The sequence below is a fragment of the Alligator sinensis genome, unplaced genomic scaffold (genome assembly GCF_000455745.1).
Source record: "Alligator sinensis unplaced genomic scaffold, ASM45574v1 scaffold976_1, whole genome shotgun sequence".
In the NCBI taxonomy this organism is placed as follows: Eukaryota; Metazoa; Chordata; order Crocodylia; family Alligatoridae; genus Alligator; species Alligator sinensis.
This window is the reverse complement of record NW_005842117.1, coordinates 193344-202979: the sequence shown is the minus strand read 5'-3', so window position 1 is coordinate 202979 and position 9636 is coordinate 193344.

Below are 9636 nucleotides of genomic sequence, written 5' to 3'. Positions count from 1 at the left end.
CCTTGAGGGTCTTAAAGAGAAGGCTGGATAGGCATCTGGCTGGGCTCATCTGACCCCAGTGCTCTTTCCTGCCTAAGCAGGGGGTCGGACTCGATGATCTATTGAGGTCCCTTCCGACCCTAGCATCTATGAATCTATTAATCTATGTAAGCATTGAGCTAAGGTCTCCAATTGTAGTTAACACAACTGTGTAAGGGTGACTTATAGAAGATGCTGACAGAACTACTCACTGGCTGGACTATTAATAGAGTTGTACTTCTAAGTCAAGGCTCCATCAGAGAGATTTGAAGACAGGAGGGATATGTATGAGTGGAAAGCAAAAAGTGTAAATTGTATGGACTTCAATAGGGGGATTGAATTCCATAGAACAATAGGCGATACATGACATACTATCAGAGTATGTAATGCACAGCTAGAATAAATGAATGTGAAGTGTTTAGGTATAAACTATTATAAGTACCAGATAAATCATGTTTCTACTCCCACCCAACTCATTTGAAAGTAGTCTTAATCACTAGTCATCTACATGGATTTTTTAATTTTTTAATAATTATTATAGATTTTTATTGATGTAAGCATATAAGAAACTGGCCTTGCATAGAGTAAAAAGTACTTGTACCCATCTAGTTCTACTGAATGATTAGAACTATACTTAATATGGTATTGTGTTATTTATAAATTACCTTCATCTTACACTATTCATATTGATTAATTTCATGGCCTGCTGAGCAGTAATAGAGGAAAGATAAGCATGCACTTCTGTAGTAGGGATGAGGTAGACAGGCATGTTGTCAAGATATTACAAATACAGATGATTTGGAATACACTGGTATGTTTACATGAAAAGGACTATGGGGATTTGCCATTGCTATTAATTCAGAACCTCCCTTATAACATATTCTGGGATATCAACTTTTGAAAGACAGAATGAGTTAAGAATGATAGTAAGAGTTAAGAAATCTACTAAGGTACAGTGCCTAGAAAGAATTAGGCCATGCCAAATATTGGACAGTCACAGCACAGAAAAAAATTGCCAGGAAAGGATAAAATATGTTTAATGTACTGGATGTTGGAGCTTACAACAGCTTTGTAGGACTTAACAGCCTCATCTTCTCTCTACTGTTGATGTAGTCTCTTGGCCTAATGATTCTAAACCACTCATAGATTACATTTCACAAGTTATAGAATTTGTTTTCAAGTATAAGCCTATTCTGATAACAGTAGAGAGAACTAGAAGATTTTTTTTTCTGATAGGAGAAGAAGGGTTATAGATCCTTCACAATACACAGCTATGTCTATTTTGTTACATCTTTTCAGAGAATTTTGTAATGATTACTTCTTTAAATTCAAAAACTGAACAGAAGAGGCTTGATTAAAAGTCTAACAAAAAAGAACAACTTAAAACATTTTATGTGAACTATATCTGAGTAAACCTAAATGACTCATACATGCAAAAATGATTCTATTTCTTTTTTGATATATTAGTGCAGTGCTTAAGTGTTTGGCTATAGCACTAAAGCCATGCGTTCCAACACTTGCTTTCTTCTGCTGAAGGCTGCACCCAGTTGACTTGATATAAATGTGTACCTGCTCATGCAGAGCTGGGGAATCAAAGACAGTCAGTGCTGCTGGACTCATCAGTTTGTGCATTGTTGGCTAGCAAAACTGAGTGGCTAAATATGCTAAACCTATGGTCTTGCTAGCCTCAGGCAGAACTATAACTTCATGCTGACCACTGGAAAGACAGTCTTCTATGAAGTGATTCCTGGTCTAGTTTCTTAATTTCTCTCTTTCATCTATCCTATTGACATAGTTCTCAACAAGCCTTGCTTCCCATACCTTCTTCTTTGGTGGTACAAGAGTCATTTAGGAACATGTTTATTTGTAATAAAGCTACACATAGAAAAAATAGCATGCAGTTCTGTAAGTTGACTAGGATCATAATGTCATAGTATCATAGTACTTAGGGTTGGAAGGGACCTAAACAGATCATCAGGTCCAACCCCTGCCCCAGGCAGAAATGGGTGCCAGGGTCATATCACCCCAGCCAAATATTTGTCCAATACCTGCCAAATATCTGTCCAGCCCCAGATGAATGGTTGTTATTAGGCCTGTGTAAATAGGGAAGAATTTGATTTGGATTTGGCCAATTCGGAGGACAGTGATTTGATTCAGTGATTCGAATCACTGTCCCAATTCGATTTGGCCAAATCAGAATCGGAGATTCGGCACTGATTCAGCACTGATTTGGTTCGGCCGGAGAGAGGCAGGCACAGCTGGGCAACTGCAGGTTCTCCCCCAGCTTCTCCGGCTGTGCCTGCCTCTAAGGGTGACTTATAGAAGATGCTGACAGAACTACTCACTGGCTGGACTATTAATAGAGTTGTACTTCTAAGTCAAGGCTCCATCAGAGAGATTTGAAGACAGGAGGGATATGTATGAGTGGAAAGCAAAAAGTGTAAATTGTATGGACTTCAATAGGGGGATTGAATTCCATAGAACAATAGGCGATACATGACATACTATCAGAGTATGTAATGCACAGCTAGAATAAATGAATGTGAAGTGTTTAGGTATAAACTATTATAAGTACCAGATAAATCATGTTTCTACTCCCACCCAACTCATTTGAAAGTAGTCTTAATCACTAGTCATCTACATGGATTTTTTAATTTTTTAATAATTATTATAGATTTTTATTGATGTAAGCATATAAGAAACTGGCCTTGCATAGAGTAAAAAGTACTTGTACCCATCTAGTTCTACTGAATGATTAGAACTATACTTAATATGGTATTGTGTTATTTATAAATTACCTTCATCTTACACTATTCATATTGATTAATTTCATGGCCTGCTGAGCAGTAATAGAGGAAAGATAAGCATGCACTTCTGTAGTAGGGATGAGGTAGACAGGCATGTTGTCAAGATATTACAAATACAGATGATTTGGAATACACTGGTATGTTTACATGAAAAGGACTATGGGGATTTGCCATTGCTATTAATTCAGAACCTCCCTTATAACATATTCTGGGATATCAACTTTTGAAAGACAGAATGAGTTAAGAATGATAGTAAGAGTTAAGAAATCTACTAAGGTACAGTGCCTAGAAAGAATTAGGCCATGCCAAATATTGGACAGTCACAGCACAGAAAAAAATTGCCAGGAAAGGATAAAATATGTTTAATGTACTGGATGTTGGAGCTTACAACAGCTTTGTAGGACTTAACAGCCTCATCTTCTCTCTACTGTTGATGTAGTCTCTTGGCCTAATGATTCTAAACCACTCATAGATTACATTTCACAAGTTATAGAATTTGTTTTCAAGTATAAGCCTATTCTGATAACAGTAGAGAGAACTAGAAGATTTTTTTTTCTGATAGGAGAAGAAGGGTTATAGATCCTTCACAATACACAGCTATGTCTATTTTGTTACATCTTTTCAGAGAATTTTGTAATGATTACTTCTTTAAATTCAAAAACTGAACAGAAGAGGCTTGATTAAAAGTCTAACAAAAAAGAACAACTTAAAACATTTTATGTGAACTATATCTGAGTAAACCTAAATGACTCATACATGCAAAAATGATTCTATTTCTTTTTTGATATATTAGTGCAGTGCTTAAGTGTTTGGCTATAGCACTAAAGCCATGCGTTCCAACACTTGCTTTCTTCTGCTGAAGGCTGCACCCAGTTGACTTGATATAAATGTGTACCTGCTCATGCAGAGCTGGGGAATCAAAGACAGTCAGTGCTGCTGGACTCATCAGTTTGTGCATTGTTGGCTAGCAAAACTGAGTGGCTAAATATGCTAAACCTATGGTCTTGCTAGCCTCAGGCAGAACTATAACTTCATGCTGACCACTGGAAAGACAGTCTTCTATGAAGTGATTCCTGGTCTAGTTTCTTAATTTCTCTCTTTCATCTATCCTATTGACATAGTTCTCAACAAGCCTTGCTTCCCATACCTTCTTCTTTGGTGGTACAAGAGTCATTTAGGAACATGTTTATTTGTAATAAAGCTACACATAGAAAAAATAGCATGCAGTTCTGTAAGTTGACTAGGATCATAATGTCATAGTATCATAGTACTTAGGGTTGGAAGGGACCTAAACAGATCATCAGGTCCAACCCCTGCCCCAGGCAGAAATGGGTGCCAGGGTCATATCACCCCAGCCAAATATTTGTCCAATACCTGCCAAATATCTGTCCAGCCCCAGATGAATGGTTGTTATTAGGCCTGTGTAAATAGGGAAGAATTTGATTTGGATTTGGCCAATTCGGAGGACAGTGATTTGATTCAGTGATTCGAATCACTGTCCCAATTCGATTTGGCCAAATCAGAATCGGAGATGCGGCACTGATTCAGCACTGATTTGGTTCGGCCGGAGAGAGGCAGGCACAGCTGGGCAACTGCAGGTTCTCCCCCAGCTTCTCCAGCTGTGCCTGCCTCTCTCTGGGTGGGGGGAGCTGCAGAAGAAGCCCCCATGGCTCTCCTGCCCAGCACCATCCCCCGCCCAGCCCAGTGGGCGTAGGGGGGGTGCAATAAAGGCTCACATAGCCCCCTCGCCCAGCACTACCATGCTCACATCAGTGCTGGGAGTAGGGGTTCTGCCCTGTCGCCGAATGCGAGCACGGCAGTGCTGGGAGCGGGCAGTATGCTCTGCTGCCACTTGCCTGCTTCTGCCTAGAGCAAGCCGTGCCTGCACCCCCCCCACAACACCCCAGCTGGGCAAGCGGCAGCAGTGCATAACCCCCGCTCCCAGCGCTGCCACACCTGCATGCCGCACCTCCCTGCTCCCCTCCCTGAGTAATACGTTCCCGTGCCCCAATTGGGCAGCTTTTCCCAGTCCCAGCCCCAATCCCGCCCTCCCCCATGCCCCTTCCCTCCCTCAACTCCAACAGACTTACAAGATGGAGGCAGCTGTGTCAGCTGCCTGTTTAGTCTATGGCCGAATTTCCGAAGTGGCCGAATCTTTTCTGAAGCTTTTCTGAATTATTTCAGATGCTTCAAATCAATTTGGAGCTTTTAATTGGTCTCCTGATTTGATTTGGATTCAGAGATTTGGTCCCTGAATTGGCCCAATCTCGTCCAAATCAAATTGGCTACTGAAGCTTCGCACAGCCCTAGTTGTTATATCAGGGAGCAGGGATATTTAAGGAGGGATAGAAGATTATGATCTGACACATACTCCTGAGTTAAACGGAAAAGACTGCAGAGTACAGCATTAAATGTAGCATTGAAATGGAAGTTATAAATTGCTGGTTTCAAAATTGCCTCACACCACTTACCCCTTCCCTCTCAGACTGTTTTAAAGACACAGTCAATGATAGATTATTTTTTATGACAGCAATGAATAAATAACACAATATAATATATTTGACCACAAGCTATCCACAGGAAAAATTTGAATACATTTAGGAAAGTAAAATCCTGTTTAAAAAAAAGAAAAAAGTGTGTGACTGAGCGTTGTAGGTGTCTAGATTCTGGCCCGCCACTAGAAGGATACACTAAAGCAAGAAAATGATTACTTCAAAACAGTTTACTTAATTGTAGTGATAGTTTTTTTTAAATGCATTCTTTTGCACCAGAATGTAATGTAGATTTTTTATCATAGTGGTAGATTTCCAAAAGATTTTACAAAATGTAATGACTAAATATACATCTAACATTGTAATAGGCACTATTAAGTTTGGCCTATTAATTAAATTAGTTTCTATATTGAGTTTATATGCCTGTGTGGGTGTCATATATACATACACACACAAACACACACACACACACACACACACACACACACACATATGTACACATACATACATACACATACATACATGCATATATAAAATCATATAAGAATCATGTAAATTTTAACAATTAAGCACAATAAAGAATTGATCTAACATGAAGAGCAAACTATTAACTATAAACATCAAAATCCAGATACTGCTCACCACCCACCCATGGCCCCATCCCATTTTTCTGGTTCAATGCACCCTGCCCACGGGGGTACCAGCCAATTTCCATGTAGACCCCACCCGCCTACTCCATCCAGTGCCCCTGGGGCTGGGGCCAGCAGTGGCAAAGACACTAGCAGCAGCAGCAGCAGAAAGGAGCTGCTACTGCAGGGCCTGCCAGAAAACAAAGTCTAACCACCATGCTGTCCCCACCCCATCATGCACCCAGGGGCAATGGGATAAGCCACTTGTGCCATGGATCCAGCTCATAGGCTGTTTCTTGTCTACTCCTGGTTTAGAACATATTAAGGCAATCTAGTGTGAAAATTCCCACTGACTTCAGATAAGCCTTGATTTCATTCCCAATATTTAATCTGATACATTCCTTTGAAGTTTCCTTTGTGTTTCACTAAGAATTCTCCAAAACAACTTTTTGAGTTAGGAGCCTCAATGAAGTCTCAAAGCAAAGGCTGCAAATCAATCTTATGGAAGAGCATTACACTGGTGGCTCTTTTAATCATCCTGTGATCAACCGCCTCACGCAGTTCTTACCCCTCTCGTTTCCAAAAATTAAGCCCCCATTTTATAGAAGAAACTGTAAGTGCATGATGCAATATTTTTCTACTATTGGATTACACCATTTCCATTATTCCAGTCTTCATGGTCATACATTTGTTTTTGTGTGATATTCCAATCCTGTTCTGTGTTCAGAAAACCTTGCAACTTTGTCTCATAGATTTCATTAGCACCAAGGTCATTTTGCACCAAGGGCATTAATGAAATCATTAAATATGACAGGTCCCAGAGTAAATCCTTGAGTAACTGAACAAGTAGCTTCCCTTCTGGCCAACAAATACCCTTTCAGCACAATCTCTTATGCCAATTATGTACCTATCTTACAATTAAATTATAGCTGTTACATGATAAGCTGAAAGACAATGGCAGCTACATAGGTATATAATTGTTGTAAACTGGTGCAATTGAAACCATGTAGTTAGTCATGCAGTCAGTCACATAGCCTATGTTAGCACAGATTAAAATATCTGTAAAATTTCCATGGGATACTATGGGAAGAAGAACGAGTGGATCCTGTGGGGGTGCAGTGATGCAGCTGCATTGCCCCCCACCCTTTTGCCCCCTTTAATTCCTGCTTCACCCAAACATTAAAACCAACTGCCTGGGAGGGACAGCAGTATTTCTATTCAGGCAGTGCTGACAGTCAATTTACTTCATGGCTAATTATCATCTCCCTTATACCTGCTAACTTCTCTCTACTCTACAGGTGTTAACAACCCTCTATCCTTTATAAAGATCTTGATGTTCCACTATTCAAGCTATCCTTTCTTCTGCAATTTTGTTGTCTGTAGAAGAGAGATATATCCAGGAATGGCTATTTCACAGCCCTATAGACTGTTTTAGCTCTAATTAAAAGCTCTAACTAAAAACTTTAATGTAATATTAACTTAGGTGTAGAAATGAATGACAATGGAGTACTGGAGGCACTGCCGAGATGTCCAGGAAAGCTAGATTTTGTTTTATGAATCTGAAAAAGAGACCTAATAATCGGTACAGGTCTAATAACACAATACTTTAGGACTATTTTGACTATTTTTGCCTACTTCATTGTGGGGGTTTTTAAAACCTTTACATGTAATATAGCAAATTAGTATATATTCCAATAATTATATTTGTTTTTTCCTTTGATCTTCTGAATAATATCATGCTAGCCCCCCCTAGCATATCAGCAAAGCTTCTATAGTTTCATAGTTGGTAAGGTTGGAAGGGACCTGAGCAGATCATCAAGTCCGACCCCCTGCCATGGGCAGGAAAGAATGCTGGGGTCAAAACCCTGGCTAGGTGATTATCTAGCTCCTTTTGAAGATCCCCAGGGTAGGAGCGAGCACCGCTTCCCTTGGAAGTTGGTTCCAAACCCTAGCTCCCTACTCTGAAGTAGTGCTTCCTGATATCTAGCCTGAATCTACTCTCAGTCATCTTATGGATGTTATTCCTTGTTGCTTCCAATAGTGCTCCGGGGAACAGGGACTCTCCCATTCCCTGCTGGTCTCCTCTGGACCCTCTCGATGCTGGCCACATCCCTTCTGAAGTACAGTGCCCAGAACTGGACACAGTACTCCAACTGCAGCCTGACCAGTACTCCAACTGTGACCTCCAACTGCGGTCACATAGAGGGAGAGGATCACCTCCTTGGGCCTGCTCGTGATGCATCTATGGATGCATGACAAGGTGCGATTAGCCTTCCTGACCACATCCTCACATTGGCAGCCCATGTTCATCTTGGAATCAATAATGACTCCAAGATCCTTTTCTGCCTCTGTGCTGATGAGAAGTAAGTTCCCCAGCCTGTAGGTATGCTGCTGGTTCTTCCTCCCCAGGTGCAATACCTTGCACTTGTCAGTATTGAAACCCATCCTGTTCTCATCCGCCCACCCCGTAACCTGTCCAGATCTAATTGCAGCCTGTCCCTCTCCTCTAGCGTGCCCACTTCTCCCCACATCTTAGCGTCATCCGTGAATTTGAACAAGGTACTTTTCACCCCCTCATCCAAGTCGCTGATGAAGATGTTGAACACTGTGAGCCTGAGAACCGAGCCCTGGGGGACCCCACTGCCCACATCCCTCCAGGTCGAAAATGACCTGTCTACCACCACTCCCTGAGTGCAGCCCTCCAGCCAATTTGCAACCCATCTGACTGTGTAGGCATCAACACCACAGTCACCTAATTTTTTAATGAGAATAGAGTGAGAGACAGTATCGAAGGCCTTCCTAAAGTCCAGAAAGACTATGTCCACCGTGACACCTGTGTCCAAAGATTTTGTGACCTGGTTGTAGAAGGCCACCAGATTGGTCTGACAGGACCTGCCTCTAATGAAACCATGTTGGTTGCCCCTAAGCATAATATCCCCTGCTGGTCCTTCGCAGATGTGCTCCTAGATAATTTTCTCAAAGATCTTCTTCCTCAGGGCCGAGGTAAGACTAAAGGACCTATAGTTTTCTGGGTCCCCCTTCCTCCCTTTTTTTGAAAATGAGGACCACATTGGCCCTTTTCCAGTCCTCTGGCACCTTGCCAGAGCACCATGAGTGCTCGTAAAGCTGTGTCAGGGTTCCTGCAATGACCTCTGCTAATTCCCTCAGCACTCTGGGGTGAAGATCGTCAGGACCTGCTGATTTGAACACGTCTAGACCCTGACTTGACGTGACGTGACGTCTAGTCCCTGACCAGAAGTTCCCTGACTTAGTCCTCATTGACCCTGGGCCTGGCTGCGCCTCCCCTGCATCTGTCGGGGATCCCGGTGGGGGGGACGACCTGGTCCCTGCTCAGAAAAATGGAGGCAAAGAAATTGTTAAAGTGGTTAGCTTTGTCATCTGGTGTGACCACCAGATTTCCTAGCATGTCCTGCAGAGGCCCCACGTTACCCTCTACCTTCTTTTTACCTCCTATGTATTTAAAAAAGGACTTCTTGTTATCTTTGACCTGGGTCACTAGTCCCAGTTCCATCTCCACCTTAGCCTTCCTAACAGCCCCCCTACAATCTCGAGCAATGGAAGTATAATCCTCCTTGGTGATGGCCCCTCCCTTCCATTGGGTGTACGCCTCTTTTTTAGCTTTGAGATGTTCCTGGATGCTTTTGGTGAGCCATGGGGGCTTTTGAGCAC